At 42.6% G+C, this 21299-nt stretch overlaps 1 protein-coding gene across 3 annotated transcripts in view; it reads left to right on the top strand.

The window, feature by feature from the left end:
* The first annotated feature begins 637 nt into the window (after nucleotides 1-637).
* The window catches only part of DISP1 (dispatched RND transporter family member 1), a 114573-nt gene continuing 93911 nt past the window's right edge, over nucleotides 638-21299 (top strand). For all 3 annotated transcript variants that reach the window (XM_070401033.1, XM_070401034.1, XM_070401035.1), the window contains exon 1: nucleotides 638-737. The gene's annotated coding sequence lies outside the window, so the exon portion shown is untranslated. The remainder of the gene's footprint in view (nucleotides 738-21299) is intronic.

Here is a 21299-nt window from a genome sequence, read left to right as displayed (position 1 = left end):
GGACAGGCCGCTGTTGGGACTTATTCTGTGCCTAGTTCACTGCCCTGAGCGCCTACCTCACTCCATAACTCAGGGGCTCTCCTCTGTTTTGGTTGTTAGATGAGTGATAATATAAGTAGGTGACAAAAATTTGAATTAAGGAATGAAGCAAGACCACCTTGTATTGTGATGCTTATATCTCACTTGCACTGCCTAGTGGTGTGATTAACCTCTGTTTAAATGTCAGCTTCCAGCTCGGCCAGCGTGGCTCAGTGGTTGAGCATAGACCTATGCACCAGGAGATCACGGTAGGACTCCAGGTCAGGGTTCGATCCCTGATGTGGGGCGTGCAGAAGGCAGGCAATCAATGATTCTCATCATTGATGTTTCTCTCTCTCTCCCTTCCTCTCTGAAATCAATATATATATATTTTAAAAAATAGTCAGCTTCCTCCTAGATTGGAGTGCAGGGCCAGTGTCTGAGCCATCCTGCTCTCCACAGGGCGCGAGCAGGGCAGATGCCTGGTCCAGCGATTGCACAGGGCGGACCCATCCTTGGAAAGAGAGGAGCTCAGGGAATAAGCACATAGGTGCTGCCCCGAGCCACGGGAGGGCGGGACTTCCGGTCCCCTTCGCCAAGCCTTCCGGCGCGAGGCGGAAGCCGGGCTCGGTCCGGGTCGGAGCCGGAGCGCCCGGCGCTGGGTCCTCCGTGGACGCTTCCCGCCCCGCAGCCGCCGCGCACCGCGGAGGGGAGACCGGGTAGGGACCGCAGCGTCGGGGGTCCCCACGCGGGGCAGGGAGCCTCGGGCCTCGGGGTTTGAGGGAGGGGACCGTGACGGGGGACAGGGACGGGGGAGCCCGCGGGGGTAGCGGGCAGGGGCTGGGGAGGGAGGCGCCGGGACCCTGGGCGGGGAGGCCGGGGGCGGGGAGGGCGGAGGGGCGGGGGGCCGGGCGGGGATGCGGGGGGCGGGAGTGCGGTGACCGGGCGGGGATGCGGCTGGGGGGACAGCGTCCCGCGTGGGGGAGTGTCCCGGACTCGGTGACCGCGAGGGCGGCGCGCGGTGGCCCAGGTGGGCTCGCAGGGGGATGGAGAGGAGGGTCCGCCCTGCGCGGGGCGCGCACCGGAGGGGATGGCGGACCTAACGGGTCGGAAAGACGGCCGGGCACCTCCGAGTATTGGCGGCTGAGCTCGCATCGCTGCATTTTCATGCTGTGTGTGTGCGTGTGTGTGCGTGTGTGTGCGTGTGTGTGCGTGTGTGTGCGTGTGTGTGCGTGTGTGTGTTTCAGGAAAATAGTTTGCATTCCTCGGGAAGCTGGCACCCTCCTTCATTCAGGTGCCAACCGAAGCTGCGTGTCTTTGTCAGACAGATAAGCTCTTGCAAGTCGTTTCATCCCAGCAAGCCCACCAGAGCTCTCCTCTGGAGTCTTGTCTGCCCTGCAGAGCCTGTGGGCTGTCTGATCTCCTTTGTTGTGGAAATGAACTTTTAAGTGCATGTAGAATTAGGGTAATAATTGCATGGGAGACCCAGCTGTCAAACCGTTTGCAGTTAACAATTCGTGTTGTTCTTCTGCCCGACTCACACAGAATACTAAAAGTTATCCTGTTGGGTTTAGTTTTAGATTAGGGTGCAATGACTAAACTACTAAGAACTTACTGTTGCTTTTTATTTCTGCTACAAGGAAATAAATCTCTTTGCCATGGGCAGTATTTAAAAAAGATATATTGGTAGCCCAAGATTTGTTGTTATATACACGTGGACACGTTTAGTTTTCCTTAATGGGCTTGTTTTTTTAATCATTACCGGAGATAATTATAATTATCGTCTACATTATATTTATGTTTTATTGGCTGCAATTAATACGCATTTCCTAATCTACATCATACAGCGTCTTACTTCACTGTGATTACCAAGGCTCTCTTAGCTTCAAGTAGATGGTAAGTGAATTGTTTGCCACAAACTGGGCAAGAGAGCCAGGGAGAGCCGTAGCGTTGTCATTGGTGGAGAGTGATACCAGGTGATTGATTGGCTTCTTCCCGGAGTTTCATATTTCAAGTGTTAAACTTGATTATTTTTAAAATTACTGTATTGGTACAGCTACTTTTTAGATCTGATTTGGTCCTCTGACTTGCACCGATTCACAACAAAAACACAAACATTTTCTGTTTATTGGTGTCTGCTAACTTTCTTTCCCCCCAGCTTTCCCCCCAGCTTTTGGAGGTATAACTGACAAATAATAATTGTATATATTTAAGGTATAGAATGTAATTATTTGATATACATATAAATTTTGAAATGATTACCACAATCAAGCTGATCAACAGATCGTAACCTCACGTTGTTACCATTTTATTTCTTTTTTGTGTGGTGAGAATACTTAGGATCTACTCTCTTCTAGATTTCAGATGTGTACAGTATTATTAGCTGTAGCTTATAAACTCTTGAAAAAAATATCTGTGCTTGAGTTTCTTATAAATTCTTAAAGATTGTGTTGAGTCAGGGCTGCCTTTGGATTGATTGTAGCTAAGTTGCTAATGCTTTTTGTCGGGCTTAATGCTCCTTGTAGGGCTTACCGGCAGATCATCTCCAGATTCTTCTATACAGTTTTCTGCAGAAAAGGGTGATCAGTGATGGTTCTCTGGACCTGGTGCCCTCACTCCCTGGGAGACCCAAGAATTACAGGCTTTCCCCATGTTTGTAGTGGGTTTTCCGCTCCCTACCACTCACTTTTGCATGCATGTCTCCGAAGAACAGAAAAACACAAATCATTGGACTTACGTTCTAACCTACCTGCCTCCCTCCTAGCCCTCACGATGAAATGTCACATTCACGTGTAGAATAGTTGAAAACTTGCTTGAAAGAAAGTATCTGGGACCCGCCATTTCTTATGTTTATGATTTTGCTTTGGAGTTTAGCCTTTGAACTGTGTATGAACTCTCATCCATACTCTAAAGACTTTTAAAAACTGCCAAGAACTATAAAAAAGTAAAAAAAAAAAAAAAAAAGACCTATAGAGGGAACACAATCATTAATGTTCTTGGAAACTAGGCTTGCCAATGGCCTTAGTCCATTGTTATTATTATATAGATGTATAATTATGTATAGATTATATATAGACAGACATAGATTGTATGCAGAGATTATTCCCATTTTTAGCCAATGTCAGACCTTTAAAACCCAAACTAATAGACGCATTTTTAAAGCCTTGGTTCAAATCTTAGTTCTTCATCTCCATCTTTTTAAAGTTAAAATTGCCAGTAGCGAAGTCTAGCTTAGAGGAAAGAGTCTGTTAGTTGATGAGATGAATGCTGTGTTTCTTGGCTAGTGAATGGGAAGTGAGACCTACAGGCACTGGGTTTTCATTCCGTTAGCACCATCCTAGTAGAGGAATAGAAGGAGCCCTAAATGGAGTGCTGGGATACCTGGGTTCTAGAAGTAGCTATGCTGCTAATGGGCCATGTGGTTGAATGAGGTGTTTGGCCCTTTAGTCTCAGCAACTGCCTGTGAAAAGGATTGGATTCTACCAGTGTTCTGATTTCCCCCATTGCCATGGCAGTAGTATTCCTCTCTGCAGCTGCTTCTTAATTCCTAGCCATGGGAAGTCTTTTCCTAGGCTAAGCATGGCTCACTAATGGCCCCCAGGGCCCCTTTCAGCTCTGATAGTCTAGAACTGTGCCGTCCAGCATAGCAGTCCCTTGCCCACAAGCCGAGATACGACCAGCCCTTTACAAAAAAAGTTTACAGTTACGTGGTATCACTAATAGTTTTATTTTATTTTTATTTTTAAAGGTATTTTATTGATTTCAGAGAGTAAAGGAGAGGGGGAGAGAGAGAGAGAGAGAGAAACATCAATGATGAGAGAGAATCATTGATAGGCTGCCTCCTGCACACCCCCTACTGGGGACCGAGCCCACAACCCAGGCATGTGCCCTTGACTGGAATCGAACCTAGGACTCTGCAGTCCGAAAGCCAACTCTCTATCCACTGAGCCAAACCAGCCAGGGCACTAATACTTAAAAAAAAAAGAAAAGATTTTTAATTGATCTTTAGAGAGAGAGAGGAAGAGGGAGAAACATCGATGTGAGAGCAAAACATCAATAGACTGCCTCCTGCATGCCCCCCACTGGAGATCGAGCTGTAACCCGCACATGTGCCCTGACCAGGAATCGAACTGACAACTTTTTGGTACATGGGATGATGCTCAACCGGCTGAGCCACACCAGTCAGGGCAGTTATACTTTTTGAATGGAACCACAGTGTGATTTTAAGAAATTGGCTCATGAAATCGTAGGGATTGGCAAACCCATCATTTGCAGGCCAGGCCAGCAGGCTGGAAGGTCAGGCAAGGGTTTTGCTGCAGTCTTGAGGTAGAATTCCTTCTTTGGGAAATCTTGGATTTTGCTCTTTTGGTCTACAACTCATTATATGAGCACCCCCCCCCCCCCCCATACACACACACACACACACACACACACTCAAGGGTAATCTTTACTTAAAGTCAACTTATTGTACATTAACCACAAAATACCTTTACTGCAACCCCTAGATTAATGTTTGATTAAATAACTGGGTATTATAACCTAGCCAAGTCAACACATAAGACTATCCACAGTTAGTATTTAAAACACATTTGGTATATTAAATATATACCAAATATATATAAAATATTGCATAGAGATTAGCAAATAGGAGAGTATCTGTATTCATCATCTTTAAGGGATTACCTGGGTTTTTAATTCATGTATCCAAGAATAGAAAATGGACAATTTAATGAACCTTGTCACCCTTTGAAACTTAAAAAGTTATTTTCTTTTTTATCTGTCATACATTATTTTTTTAACTTAAGATGCCTTGGGTCATTTTAAAATGGTATAATAATTTTTGTTCTTATAAATTAATGCTCTTGCTAATCTTTTTGCATAAAACATTCTTAGAGCTGGGGGTTAGTTTTCAGCTTATGCGGTCTCATGCCCATCGTTTATGGTGGAGAAACTGGTCCCAGAAGGTGGAGTCATTTGCTCAGGTAATGCCAGCAAGCGGAAGGACCAGGAGTGGAAGCCAGGTCTGGATTCCGAGCCAGTGTCTGCTACAAGAGGGACTACAGTTACGTGAAGCGAGTCAAGGGCAGGCTTTCTGAAGAGAGGCTCATTTTGAGTTTCTACTGAAGGGATCGAGTATGAATTGACAGTTAAGAGAATGGAGGTGTATTCAGGCCATTCAGTGACAGGGCGGGGGTGGGGTTGGGGGGGCAGAGAGATGTGGGTATGTCATGGGTATTTCCAAGTGGACAGCATATCCTATTGAGGGCACATGGTGACATGTGGTACCCGGGGGCTTGAAGAGATCTTACATGTCAGAACAGGCGAGCCATGGGATGATTCACAGGGGCTATTCCAAAGGAACGTAAGTAGAGAGAATGCGTGGACCGAGACGGGGGACTGAGAGAGCTTGCTTGCTTGCGGAGTTGAGAAGAAGGGAACTTGCTGTGTTGGAACCCAAGTACTCCCAGTAAGCACAGGCCCGATTCGGGAAATCTAGAGGGGACTCTAGGATTCTGTGGGGCACTCAGAAAACAGTGTAGGACAGCGATGGCGAAGCTATGACGCGCGTGTCAGAGGGGACACGCAAACTCATTTTTTGGGTTGATTTTTCTTTGTTCAATGGCATTTAAATATACAAAATAAATATAAAAAATATACATCTTTGTTTTACTGTGGTTGCCAATATCAAAAAATTTCTATATGTGACATGGCACCAGAGTTAAGTTAGGGTTTTTCAAAATGCTGACACGCCGAGCTCAAAAGGTTCGCCATCACTGGTGTAGGAGGTAAATGAGCCTTTAGAAGGTTGCCAGGTTTTTGGCATGATCTGAGTTTACTTCCTTACCTGCAAAATAAGCACAATAATGCCCACCGCATGCAGTTGTTCCAGAAGTGTTTTATGGTCCATTTGTTGCACTTTAAACTTTTATGAAATGCGATCAGTGTATCAGTGAATGTTTTTCCAAGGTACCAGAATGAACGTCGCATCTAAAGTAGTCGATGCTTGTGACATTTGCTGCGTGGATCACAGCAATAACAGAGAGGTGGCGGCGGACGGAGGGGGCTACTCACATAAAAATTCATTTCTTTTGGAATTCGAAGCAGGAACTTTCCTCATATTACAGGCTGCTGCAGGGCAGGGCTAGAATCCAAGCTTTGATTAAAAGCACCCAAACTCTCTTTCTCTTTTCTTTACAACCACAGTTATTGCCAGCTGAAAAGTATAATGGAGAGTAATGATGAATGCATTTCCATCTGCTGCAAAAAAATTGTTTTAGGCCGTTTCATTCTTTTACACCTAGATAAAAAGGCCGCTTTGAAATGAAGGGTAAATTAGTGGTTGCCAAATAAGTGGTTATTAGATTCCTGCTCTGGAAACCTGTTTAGGTGATACTGACGGGGGCAGCTGCCAGTTACAGTTCCGTCTGAAATACTTTCTCCCTGGGGGTGGGGAGGGGGGTGGAATTCAAGCACTTAGAGACTTTCTTTCCTTTTCATCCCCAACTTGTGGGTTTCAGATAGAGGTGTTACTTTCCCTGAGACGCTCAGGTTTTCTCGGGCTGTCAAGGCCAAATGCAAACCAAACTTTTGGAATGATCCGCAGTAGATCTTTCACTCATTGGGACGAGAGCTGAGCTGGTTGGAATAGGCCGTGGCTCTCATGCCCTCCTTGCCCGCTGTGGGAGGGGCTGTGGAATGGCTGTGTCTCCCCCATAGGTGATGGGTCTTGATGCTTTTTTACTTTAGTGTGGTTTCATTACGGTTACCCCTCAAGATCACATCAGCAGCAGTATATTATAGAAAAAATTTAATCAGTCCCTTAATACTGTAACCTAATTATTAGTAATTAGAACTCTGGGCTCCAGTGAGCAGATTAGTACTTTTCAAGGATTTTTAAATTTGTGTTTGGTATGGGATCCAGGTTATTGTATTTGCTGAATGTTGATGGGCATTAGGGTTATGTACTCCTATCAGGGAGTGAGGCACTCAGATATAATTTAACTTCTGTGCAAGGTGCTTTTTTTATTATTTGTTGTTGTTAATCCTCACCCGAGGATATTTTTTCATTGATTTTTAGAGAGAGTATAGGGGGGGTGGGGGGGAGACAGAGAGACCAACATCGATGTGAGAGAGACACATTGATTGGTTGCTCCCACCCGTGTCCTAACCAGGACCAGGGATCAAGCCTGCAACTGAGGTGCGTGCCCTTGACCGGAATCGAACCCGGGACCCTTCAGGCCACCGGCTGATGCTCTATCCACTGAACCAAACCAGCCAGGGCTAAGATGCTTTTTGACACCTGCTACTGTGGTGTTATAAAACAATTTTAGAAAGGGGATGGATAATAATTACACGCTGGCTGGCACGTATTAAATACTTACTGTGTGCCAGATACTGCGCTAAGTGCTTCACATCTGTTCTATCTAATTTAATCCTCACTGTAATCCTATTAAGGGCCATTATTACGCCAACTTCACAGACATAGAAACTGAGGTAGACGGAGGCTAAATGACTTGGCCAAGTGAATAGTAATAGGAGCTGGGATTTGCATCCAGGCGACCTGACTCGAGGGCCAGGGCCCTTGCCTGCTCTGCTGTACGTCAAGCTGATGCCTCTGCTTCAGACATAAGGCAGCTCTGTGTAAGGTTTCCACTCGTAAAGTTCCCCCTGTCGTTTCCCATTAGGGGCTGTGTACACAGGCCGAGTTTCCATTTCTCTTCTAATAAAACTTCATCTTTCGGTTCAGTGGTTGCCCATTGGTTTCTTGCAAAACGTTCTCAGCGTCTAGCGTTTTTGTCCCAGGTGAGAGGATGGGGTCAGTTGGCTGACACTTTGGCATCTGTGCTTTAAGGTCGGCGTGGTCAGATCTTTGTACTCATAGAAATGAGCAGTTAAAGCAGCCTTTCCGTTGGGTTATAGTATAATTTGAACTCTATTTTAGACACATATGGAAATTAATTTTTATTTGATAAAATATGCAGATGGAGACATTCTGAAAGCAGCCTGTTGTAGAGGAGAAAAATCCACTCAATTTAAACTGGGCCGTGGAGAATTAGAAAAGGGGGGGAGGGTATGGATCATCCATATGAGGGTTGTTGAATTCAGAGTTTCTCACCTTTTTCCTCCTTAGAGTTATTTAACCTTGGAATAGTATTATTTGGAAATGCCTGACTTTCTAAACTTTAACTGAACACTTTAGGTTTGGGAGCACAATTCCTAAACCCATGAAATAATCTTCACACAGCATGATTTTATTTTATTTGTACTTTGGGATTACACACTCGTTCCTAATTTTCACAGGTTTGAATTAACTGAAGTGAGTTGCACATCTTTGAGGTGACATAATTCATAGTCTTTTTCTTTTTCTCCTAGAAAGTTTGGGGTTGGAGGGATAGACAGCTATCTAATAAAGCAGCAACTGGGTTTTCTTTTGTTTTTAAATATGCTTTTATTGATTTTAGAGAGGGGGGGGAGAGAGAGAGAGAGAGAGAGAGGGAGAGAGAGAGAAAGAGAGAAACATTGAATGGTTGCTTCCTACCTGCCCCCTACTGGGGATCGAGCCTTAACCCAGGCATGTGCCCTGACCTGGAATTGAATTAGTGACCTCTTGGTGCCCGGGATGACACAGCCACACCAACCAGGGCACTACCGGATTTTCTTTATCTTATATGAAGTGTTAACCTTTACATTTTGCTGTGGAAGGGGCCTTGACTTCAGATTGAATTTAATCTGAAAACCTAAGCACACATAGGCACACTTTTGAAATAGTAATGAGCTTTAGGTACTGCACGTAATACAATTTCATACGGAAGCTTTTTAGTCCTGAATAAGGGAGGGATATATAGAAAGCCAAGGAGACGAGGATGGCTGAATTCTATGTAATAGTTGTGGTAGTCCTGATTGAAATAGTCTAATTCAGCAATCTAAAGCAATGCCTGCTGCTCAGCGAATACTTCACTGTCATGAAAAGAAGCGGAAGGAAATGGTATTTTGCAGATCGTGTGCCAGGCGCTGTGCTAAGATCCTGGCTTGCATGTGAAGATCCTGGGCTCACCATCTCTTTTTTCATTAAGACGAGGAAACTGATATTTCCTCATCTTTAAAAGCAATAGAAAAATATATCCTCGGCTGAGGATTTAAAAAAAAAAGTGATGGTAAACCTTCTTTAGGTTATATTTGTAAGGATATAGGTTATAGAAACATATAAACACTGTTACTAGTAAAAGTTCCTGCAAATTTGTCAATACCCTTGACACTCATGGTATGTTCAGCATCATATTATCAGTCATATTCCAGTTATGTTAAGATATCGTATGTAACTGAAATAAGCAAATTTCCTTGTCAATTACATTATAATGACCTCTTATGGCATCTCTAACCATGGCCATTTAAAAGTCTTTTGTAATTCACAGACAGTTGTTTTTCACTCCTAATTCTTTTTTTTTTTTTTTTTTTTTTTTATATTTTATTGATTTTTTACAGAGAGGAAGGGAGAGAGATAGAGAGTCAGAAACATCGATGAGAGAGAAACATCAATGAGAGAGAAACATCGATCAGCTGCCTCCTGCACATCCCCCACTGGGGACGTGCTCGCAACCAAGGTACATGTCCTTGACCGGAATCGAACCCGGGACCCTTCAGTCCGCAGGCCGACGCTCTATCCACTGAGCCAAACCGGTTTCAGCATCACTCCTAATTCTTTTCCAAAAGTGTTTACAATCAGCTGGAGGCGAGAATGTTCAGTGAAGCCATCACTTGAGACTGTGCCAATGGACTGAGTAATTTTCTAAACTAATGAAGAAGTTGATGGATTCATAGAACTGCTCACCCAAGATCAAACAGAACAAGAATTAATTACACGAACTGATGAGGATGATTATAATTTTTAATGACTTTTTGTTTGAAACGTTGCTGGCTCTTTAATGTTGTGTTTTCCTCTTTTCTCTTAAGCTATCTATAATTTACAGCAGTTTGGCAAAGTGTACCTTTGTGAACAAAGATGAAACAATTTTCTCCCTATGTGATCCCTCCAGAATTCAGAAAATCTTATTGAGTAATTTTAGTTTCATGGCAATCTAGCTATTTACATAAGTCGAACAAGAATCCGTTTCCTGCCTTAGCCAGTTAGGCTCAGTGGACAGAGTGTTGGCCTGTGGACCGAAGGGTCCTGTGTTCGGTTGCAGGGCACATACCTTGGTTGCAGGCTGGATCCCTGGCCCAGTCAGGGTGGGTGCGGGAAGCAACCAGTCGATGTGTCTCTCTCACATCAATGTTTCTTTCTCTCAGTCTCTCCCTCTCCCTTTCACTCTCTCTAAAAATCAATGGAAAAAAATATCCTCAGGTGAGGATAAAAAAATTAGGCTCAAAAAGCGTTTTGATATGAGTTTTCCTCATGTGTCTTTTAATGCATTTTTAAGTGAAAAATCATGCATGATAAAAATAGTATGTGTACTGTATTTTACTTATTTTCTTGTTTAAAGTATATATTAGGAGGGCATCTAGAATAGAAAATAACTTTAAGGCATGTTTCCTATATTCTTTCTTTGATGTAATCTTGTAATTTGATTATCTACATATGATGTGATTTCCTTTGCTCACTAGATAAACACTGTTAAAAATAATCTTTTAATTGAAAAGGCGCTTCACCCATCTATTTTTTAATGTGTTGAGGTTAATGCTTTATCAAGTTATTCAATCTGTAGCCGGCGGTCTTAATGTAGTGGCTCTTGGCAGTGGTTGTCAGTGAGCTCTAACGGAGGAGATGAGCATTTGAGGGGAAACAATTGTGGGCTTTGTAAGCGGTGATGTTGAGCAGTGACTAAGTACATTCATGTGCACGGCCAATGTAAACTCCAGACAGATTGCCCAGCCTTTTCCTCGAGTGGGTCATGTGAGTCGGTGTTTATCACCGACTTGAATAGCTTCAAGTCTCACAAACCACAAAACTTGACCATGAAACCAAGCAGCTGTTTCAAAGGACTCTTTGCAAGCAGATTTTATTTTTTATTTTTGGGGTCACTGCCATGAAAAGAAGATTGTGCAATGTGTGTATGCTCGCTGGAACTTCCCTCCCTCCCTCCCTCCCTTTCTTCCTCCCTTTGGCCCCTTTAAATCAGATTGCAGTGCAGAGGTTTCTGCAATACATTTGGTGGGTCGTCTCCACACGCGGCCTTCCATCAGCACAGTTGGCTTTGTGCTAAGGCTCATGGGCCATTGCATTGGAAAAATTAAAATAGTGTGCAGGGTACTTGGTCTCTGTCTTTCGGAAATGATAGTAGGTGAGATTGTAGCCTCTGTTTTATTTAGATCTGCTCACTGCTTTGGTTGTAGGCTTAGTGGGGAAGGAGTCTAATCCCTAAAGAACAGTATCTACGTTTTCAAAGAGCCTGCAAAGGTGGTTAAGTGGCACTTATGACTGATGGGTCTCTGGGATTTAGATGCCTGCGTTGTTTTCAACAGAAGGTTACTATTGAAATTATTCCTGGGTCCTATCTTTCTTTTGCAGGATGTGTGTACATCATAGTTGTATAGAACCTTTAATATGCTGACCTCCAATTGCAGCGGTTCTCAACCTGTGGGTCGTGACTCCTTTGGGGGTCGAATGACCCTTTCACAGGGGTCGCCTAAGACCATCCTGCATATCAGATATTTACATGACGATTCATAACAGTAGCAACATGACAGTGATGAAGTAGAAACGAAAATAATTTTATGGTTGGGGGTCACTACAACATGAGGAACTGTATTTAAAGGGCCAGAAGGTTAAGAACCGCTGCTAATGTGAGGTGCTTCTCTGATGATTCTCTTAAAAACTGGGCTGTTTCAGCATGGAGAATGTCAGCATTATTATCTGGGGAGAGCTACTTCTCCAGGTTAAGTACTGCGCGGTTTGGCTTTTGTGCGTGTGCACACGTACACATTTGGAATTACGATTTTAAGTTAGGTAATGATGTCAAAAATGGGGAGATTATTTCAGAGGCAATAAGTAGTTTATTTATTTTTTAAATCTTTTAAAAAAATTGATTTTAGACAGAGAGGAAGGGAGAGGGATAGAGAGAATATAAACATCAATTGGCTGCCTCCTGCCTGGAAGGAGCCTGTAGTGTGTGTGTGTGCCCTGACCAGGAATCGAGCCAGTACCTGGGGTTCATGGATCAGTGCTCCACCACTGAGCCACACTGGCCAGGTAATAAGTTTATCTTTGGATAATAAAGGTATCTTGAATTAATTTAACAAATACATTCTAAGTGTCCATGTTGTATGTAGAACTCTGTTTGATGCTGGAGAATTTATAAACACCTCTAAGTTCTTATCTCTTATCCTTAAAGACCCTACATCCTATAATTGCTGAATGTAGTGTAGTAGTTCAGATGAGAGAGATATTAGCACAGCACAAAGAGAGTAGAGAAAACTTTATGGACATCATGAGCTGGGCTGGGACTCCCAGATAAGGAGACATAGTGTAGAGGAGGAAACACCCAGTAGAGGGAGCCTGAGTGAAGGTGGGAATCGCAGGGTGTGTTGGAGGGACCAGTTTGGCCGTAGTAGGTGGCACAGGTGAGGGAGTAGGGGAGACCAGCTTGGGACTGGGATTGGAGGACTTGCGTGCCATCCTGAGGAGACTTTACATCTTGTGAAACAGTGAGATTCATTCATTTGGTAACCAACTGAATATGAATGGTGTGCCAAGTGCCAACGAGGCAGAAGAGTATAATGGGTAAGGGCAAGGCCCTAGAGCAGGGATCCTCAAACTTTTTAAACAGGGGGCCAGTTCACTGTCCCTGAGACCGTCGGAGGGCCGGACTATAGTTTAAAAAAAAACTATGAACAAATTCCTATGCACACTGCACATACCTTATTTTGAAGTAAAAAAACAAAACGGGAACAAATACAATATTTGTATTTGCATGTGGCCTGCGGGCCGTAGTTTGAGGATCCCTGCCCTAGAGCCTCTAAACTTCCGGCTGGAGTCCTGATCAACTACTTGATGGCTGACTGAGCTTGTGCACACTTCTCACCCTCTGGCAGGGCTAGACCGATCGGTGATGGCAGATTTGTCAGATCACCAAGTCATTGATTCTTATCAAATTTTCTAATGCTTAAGGTCTTAATAAGAACGTTCATTTTCTGGTTCCTGATCAGAAAATATGTAGAAAACTATTATTACTAACAAAAATTTTAGTATTTCACTTAGTAGTTTTTTTCAGTTGAGAATCTTTTAAATGAAGGGTTTTAGCTATTTTTTAATTTCTTTTGGCTGCTAATTTTCAGTTAGATTTAAAATGAAAATAAAAATGAGTTAGAGTTAAGCTTTTAAGTGTAAATTTAAGTAAGTTAAAAATAAAATCCAGAAGCACTCCAGAGAAATCACAGTTAACCAGAACAGTCTTGCCCCCCCTCCTGGGCTAGGCTGTTCAGGGTTCTGTGTGTGACAGCCCCACCTGTAGCACACGGGGTGGGGAATCATTTTCACAGAGACGAGATGGATAATGGTTATTTCTTTGGTCATTGCTGTTGTTTTCTTACTCAGAAAAGGGAGTTTGGAAAGCATTGTGGACAGGCAGCCTTCGCTTCTTCTGCCTGCCTACAACACACCCTGCTGGGCTAGACCCCTGTGTCTGAGAATAGACTGAACGGAGTGGTAAGGTAGGGGAGGTGAAGTCTCTAGGACAGCCTCACAGGACGTCATCTCAGTGTGGCAGACGTGGGGGTACTGAGTGGGTCCCTCCAGATCTCCGCCTTTTTGTTCAAGGTCACTCCTTGGTCTTGGGTTGATGGCGTTTAACATTGGATTGTCCCACAGGTACCCTCCAGCACTCGCTGCCTTTTTACCCTGAATTGCCTTTGGGTCTCTGATTTTAGAGGCCAAATGTGGACAGTTTAGTTCCATATTCAAACTGTGTGGCGAGACTCGTATCGGAGAGTGGGAAGCGGGTTTGGCCTGAGGACAAGGGACCAGGGAAGGCCCGGGCCTGCTGCTGCGCCTTGTTCCTTGGAATTTATGTCCCTTTAGTTGCTGACCGCTGCTTTGCCACGACTGCGTGAAACTTCAGTGTGATGTATGGGTTCCGAAGCGTGCATTTCAGATGTTAGGAATTGAGCTCTAAATTCACTTGACAGAAACCAGACTCATTGTTCCTCCGAGACCCTTGGTGTAGCAGAATCGGAGCCAGAAGACCTGGGCTGGAAGCCTAGCTCCTCCTCGATTATTTGTGTCACTCTGAGCACAAAATATAGTTTTTCTTAATCTGATTTCTCTTTAATATCAAGGGAGGGATAGTTCTTCCTATCGTTGGTTGTTGCAATGAGACTTGAATAAGAGAGCATTTTATAGCATCCTAAAGAGCTATTTAATGCCAAATGTAAGGGGTGGACTCCGTCTTTGAAGACAGGCAGCGTGTCACAAGTACCCATGTGCTAAGGATCAGATTTGAGGGCTGTGTGAGGGCAGAACCCTGTTTGCTGCCCTACTGTGTACCCAACATCTTTATAGAACTGTGCTTACACATTTTCTTTATTTCTAAGTTTAAGAACTTTGCAGCATTTGTTGTCTATTCACCAGCTTTTCTCAGATGTGTGATTGTTCCTTCCCCATCTCAGAATAAATGGGATAGGAAAGCATAGCGCCCTCTTCTGTAGCTGGACAGATAAGCTACCCCTGGGGGCTAATCCCAAACAGTAAAGAGGCAGGAGAGGCCACAGCAGGGTTCTCTCGAGTTCCCTGTCTGCCTCTGATTAAAATCTACATGATAGATGGGGATCTGGAGGACACAATACTGAAAAGAAAGATGTTTGGCGAGACTCTGTGGACAGACACAGGAATCCAGGCTTAGCAATTGAATGGAGAATCCAGTAAAGGAATTTGGTCTGGGTCCAGGGAAAGATAATGGGGCACGTGAGGCCTTACCTTTGACACGCTATCCCCTAAGCTTACACACCTGTAGCTCCCAGGCTGCACACTTTCAAAATGCTACCCTGTTGATATTTTATATATGCACATCAGCATTCATATACTGATGGATGATAGTTAAGATTTTATGTATTTTAAGTCAATGTCCTCTTTTTTTAAAAAAAATATTTTTATTGATTTCAGAGAGAAAGGGAGAGGGAGAGAGAGAGAGAAACGTCAATGAAGAGAGAGAATCATTGATCGCTGCCTCCTGTATACCCACACTGGGGGATCAAGCCCACAACCCAGGCATGTGCCCTCACGGGAAATCAAACTGTGACCTCCGAGTTCATAGGTCGACACTCAGCTAGTAAGAGAAATATGTCCTAAAGTTAATTTTTTTGAAAGTGAAGTATTTGACTCTTGGCTCTATTACACATGAGCTGAATGATATTGGGCAAGTTACTCAACCTCTTTTGAATGTTCTTTTTTTATTAGCTATAAAATGAAATAGTATCTTGCAGAGTTGTTGGAATGAAAAATAATATTTGTAATGAAACTTGAATAAGAGAGCATTTTATAGCATCAGTACAGTGGCAGGCACACAGTAGGGATTCAATTAATGATGGGTATTAGTTTTTGATCTTGGTTTCATGTGTAAGTATTTGTATATCATTGGCAATAAGTTCTATAGATATAATATGAGCATTCCAAATAGTGCCAGTCTTGTGAGTTTCAATATTTGTTTATAGATGAAGTATATATTATGTTCCTTCATAGATTCCTGAAGGAGCAGATACCATATTCTGTTGAATTATATGCAGTAACTCAAAAGACATTTATCAGTTGTCAGAAGCAAAATTGTAATTTCACATTTGGAAAGGGTCACTTATTTTTAAATTTTACTTGGGTTATATCTGTACCCTTGACAAGAAAATTAATAGTCTTTGTGAACTAAATTGGAGTAATGTAGGCTATAGGACATACCAATTATATCACATTCTCTCGGTACTGGAGTCCTCATCCCTCTCCACCTTCTCATTCCCTTCCTTACCGTCTCCCTCCATCTTTGATAATACAGACAAATCTGCTAACTGTACCCCAGTAACTGGTCTTTTGTTCTTTTTTGAGAAATAGAACTCCTAGTCCCTCCCCAGTGTTAGCTAACCCACGGCCACCCAACTACAATGTATCTCCCAGCTACACACACTAAATGGAGCCCCGTGACTAAGTGTGGGACCCTGGGATGTAAAAGGAAGAGATGTGGGCAACTTCTGGGGTCATCTTCCTACAGACCAAGTCACTTGCCCTGGAAGTCCTTGTTCCCTTTTCCTCTTCGGCTGGGCAGTGACAAGAATGAAAGCAGCCCTGGCCGGCTTGGCTCAGTGGATAGACCATCGGCCTGTGGACTGAAGGGTCCCAGGTTCGATTCCGGCCAAGGGCACATGCCTGGGTTGCGGGCTCCATCCTCAGTGTGGGGTGTGCAGGAAGCAGCCAGTCAATGATTCTCTCTCATCATTGATGTTTCTGTCTCTCTCCTTCTCCCTTCCTCTCTGAAATCAATAAAGAAATATATTTAAAAAGAATGAAAGCAGCAGTCTTGGGCCCAGAGATGGACACTACGTAATGGAGATGACGCACCAGCCAGCTCTTCTGGGCTCCCTGGAGTGGAGCTCTTTGCCCATCCTAGATCACTCCCCTACCCGTGAACTGCTCTGTGAGAGAAATAAACGTCTATCTTATTGACGCCCTGGTACCTTTGTATTTGTTTATTGCAGCTATTACAGTTTGTTGCCGTCTACCTAGTGGCCTAAGCAAAACTCTGCTGTAAAGAGTTGTGGGTTGTCTACTGCCTGGGAGAAAATATTTGCAAATCATGTACCTGATAAGGAGTTGATATAAAAATAGACATAATGAACTCTTATAAGTCAATAGCAAAAAACAATCTGATGAAAAAAGGGGCAGAGGATCCGAATACATTTTTTCCGAAGATGACTTACAGATGGCTAGCCGGTACGCAAGAAGACGCTTCACGTCATTAATCATCAGGGAAGCGCAAATCCAAAGCCAAATGATGTAACACTTCATATCTGTTAGGATGGCTGTTATCAAAAAGACAAGAAATAGCAAATGTGGACGAGGGTGTGGAGGAAAGGGAACACTTGTGCACTGTTGGTGGGAATGGAAATTGGTTCAGCCACCATGGAAAACAGTATGGAGGTGCTTCAAAAAATTACAAATAGGACTACGATAGGATCTAGTAATTCCACTTCTGGGTATTTATCTGAAAACAAAGACATTAATCGAAAAGACATATGCACCCCCATGTTTACTGTAGCATTATTTACAATAGCCAAGATACGGAAACAACCTAAGTGTTCACTGATGGATGAATGGATGAAGAAGATGACACACACACACACACACACACACACACCACAAAGGCCAAGAAGTGTCAAATCACAAGAGCAATCAAAAAAGAAGAGAAAAACGAAACCATGCTGGGAAGGGAAGATGAGACGATTAGTGGTGCTGGTAGCAACCGAGATGGATAGATGTCGGAGAGGTCTGAACGCAGCAAAAGCAGCAGCAAAAGCAGATAAATGGTGCCACCATCATGGCTGCCTCTGAAGACAATGGCAGATGCACCCTCGTTGGGGTGTGGTGTTGAGACTGGGAAAGACACCTGGGAACAGCAGTCGTCCTTAAAGTGCTCCCTTTTCCCATGCTAAACACTCATCTCGGAATATAGCCCGAGTAGCCCATTCGCTGCTCTGCTTTTGGTATTTAAAACAGCATGTTCACATTTGTTTCCCCAGATCTCGTCCTATCAGTGGTTCTTACCAGGATTAGTAGGCCTGGTATGTTGAGATTTCCTCTAACTGCTTGTTGCTTCCTTTGATACTTTATATTCCTTCCCAGCAGGAGGAAATACAGCCATGCATAGCATTACCACCCATTTTACAGGAGTGGGGAAGTCAAGGTGAAGGCTAAGGGCTTCTGCAAGGACTGAAGGGGAGGAGGCTTTCAAGTGTGGCTTAGAAGCCAGGAGTTTGGTGTTTTTATAGAGAAAAAGTAAGATGGCTAATTGAGCAGGCTTTCTGAATTTAGCTTTTTTAATGCTGGATTCTACACTTAAGTACATTAAATCTTTCAAGTATTATCTATATCGGTACCAGCTAATCTACCTTTCGCTCTATTATGGATGGCTGAGCCAGCCTCTCCTTTTAACAAAATCCTTGATGTATTAGGTCGTTAAAACAAATTCTAACATTTGGTGCTCATTAGTGTTGTAACCGAAACAAAAACATTTTAATGGCTGATCCCAGAATATTTTGAAGTTAGTGTAACTTTGCTGGAAAGGTATTTAAGCTACGGTATCAGTTGCAAGTAGGCCATGAGCCAATTTTCAAAGCTGTTTCTAAGTAAGACATTGAGTTTTTCAGAATGCAGAAAACTACATTATGTGGCACCGTGCCATGACACAGAGCAACAGAATGAAACAATTACAATGGGTTTTGTATCGATAATTGTATTTCTAAGTGAGTAGTTTAAGGTATTATGAAACAGAGTTTAGAATAACTCCCCAGTGTGTACAGCAGTTGCTTTATTTTAATGGTAGACCATGAAAGAGTTGTTTGAATATAAAGAAAGATGGGAATAGCCAGATGACAAAAATTCAAACTCAGTGTTCAACTCTTTTGCCCATTTTTTAATTGGGTTGTCTTCTTGTTATTGAATTTTAAGAGTTCTTTATATGTTCTAGATAGAAGTCCTTTGGTGGCTCTGTGTATTTTGAATATTTCCTCCAGTGTATGGTTTGCCGTTTCATTTTCTTGGTGGTGTTTTGGGAGGGCATACATTTTTATTCTGATTTTTAGTTTATCAGTTATTCTTTCATGGTTCATGCTTTTTGTACCTTGTCTAAGAAATCTTTGCCCAGCCTAGTTAAGGTCTTAAAGATTTCATCCTAGATTTTTTTTCTTTTTTTTTAGAAATTTTATACTTTCTAGCTTTTACTTTTATGTCTATAATCCATTTTGAGGTTTTTTTTTGGTGCATATTGAGTATGATGTGTGTGTGTGTGTGTGTGTGGTCAGTAGAAACCCATTGAAAATGTTTGTATGTGGACAAACATTTAGTGACAGTGTAGAGATTGCAACCAAGAGTAAAAACATGGTGTGAGTTGATAATAACCCGAACTAGGAGAGCAGGGAAGAGAGAGATTTGATGGCATTTTAGAGACAGAATAAATTGGATGGGGAGCGAGCATGAATTGGATGGAGAGCAAAGATGAGGCTAAGGCTTATGGTTCCAGGAAATAGTATGGTTTGTGGCCAGGACTGGAATATAGGACAAGGAAAAGGAGAAGATTTATGATGAATGGAGAAGAGCTCTGTTCTCACACTCTTGACTCATGTGACAGCAGGGCATTTAGTCCTTGTCCCTATGCACACATGTTGGGGCATAGCCAGATTCTTAGTGAGAACACTTCTTTTTTTTTTTTTAACATTATGTCTTTTTTTTTTATACAAGTCTTTTTTTTAAAAATATATTTTATTGATTTTTTACAGAGAGGAAGGGAGAGAGATAGAGAGTTAGAAACATCGATGAGAGAGAAACATCGATCAGCTGCCTCCTGCACATCTCCCACTGGGGATGTGCCCGCAACCCAGGCACATACCCTTGACCGGAATCGAACCTGGGACCTTTCAGTCCGCAGGCCGATGCTCTATCCAGTGAGCCAAACCGGTTTTGGCAAGAGAACACTTCTTTTTATTAACCCACTGTAACCAATTTTCTATGTTGTTATATAGTCTCCATTCCGGTATTTTTTTTATAGCTTAACAATATTATAGTTTTGTAATAAAGCTACGATATATTTGCTATATAAAAGAATTATCTTGTAAAAAGAAATAAATGATGCCACCAAAATGGTTTCCACTGTACTTCCCTCCTATTTCCATCACAGCATAACCACTTAGAAGGATATTCTTTCATTCTTTGTCTAGATATGCAGACATCTCACATCATACTTTTCATGCAAGTAAGATTGTATTATCCTTATTTATTTTATTTTTAAAAATATATTTTTATTGATTTCAGGGAGGAAGGGAGAGGGAGAGAGAGATAGAAACATCAGTGATGAGAGCGAATCACTGATCAGCTGCTTCCTGCACGCCCCCTACTGGAGATTGAGCCAGCAACCTGGGCATGTGCCCTTGACCAGAATCGAACCCGGGACCCTTCAGCAGGCTGACACTCTGTCCACTGAGCCAAACCAGCTGGGGCTAGACCTTCTAATTTTTATACTGTGCTTATAGAATGACAAGAGCTGATATTCTTTATGTATAGATAAATTATGTGAAGAAATGCAACCAAGATTAGATGACAGTTACTTAGAATTGTAGGTGTTCAAGATTACAGCCTCTTTATAGGCAGAGATTATGTCTTATTTCATTTAACAAGTGTTTTTTTTTTTCATTTAACAAGTATTTATTGAGCACCACAGTGTGCCAGTTGCTGAGCATAGAGCAGAACACAACCTATGCCTTGAGCACTCAAGCAGCTCATATCTAATGGGGAAACAGACATGTAAAGAAATAAATATAAATAGTGTGAAAAATACATGTTTATATACACCAATTTTTTTAAAAAAAATATATATATTTTATTGACTTTTTACAGAGAGGAAGGGAGAGGGATAGAGAGTTAGAAACATCGATGAGAGAGAAACATCGATCAGCTGCCTCCTGCACACCCCCCACCGTGGATGTGGCCACAACCAAGGTACATGCCCTTGACTGGAATCGAACCCAGGACCCTTGAGTCCGCAGGCCGACGCTCTATCCACTGAGCCAAACCGGTCAGGGCTACACCAATGTTTTTAGTTGTTTTCTGCTGCTATGGAAATATTTACATCAGAACAGCTCATATTCACTGAGACATTTTCCTAAACATATGGACGGGATGATGAGAATATTTAAATAGTGTTTTTATGCTAACTTCCTGGGAACTATATTTCAAAGTACTTATTTGTCCCACCACCTCCTACCCTCAAATTCTTATATGATACCCATCCCAAAGAAGGCAAAAGGCCACATTTTTGGAATGCTTCTTTTGTATGTTTTCTGCTTTGCAAGATGTTAACTCTGTATTCCACGTTGAATCCTGAATAGGCACTGCATACACGCTACATATTAACGAAATGATGGTAGTTTCGGACCTCGTGCTAATATTGGTTTCTCTCACTGCTTCCTCTAGTTCTGTGACTCAAATCATGTAATTAATTGTATTTTCATAAGGTAAATCAGTGCAGTTTAAAACCCAGGCATCTGTTCTCTATATGTTCCACACCTGTGACACTATGATTTCAACCACTCACTTATAA

Source organism: Myotis yumanensis, unplaced genomic scaffold (assembly GCF_028538775.1).
Source record: "Myotis yumanensis isolate MYYU_CA2020_CCGP unplaced genomic scaffold, mMyoYum1.0.hap1 SCAF_22, whole genome shotgun sequence".
Taxonomy (NCBI): Eukaryota; Metazoa; Chordata; class Mammalia; order Chiroptera; family Vespertilionidae; genus Myotis; species Myotis yumanensis.
The sequence above is the reverse complement of the archived record's forward strand: the minus strand, read 5'-3'. Positions and strand labels throughout refer to the sequence as shown.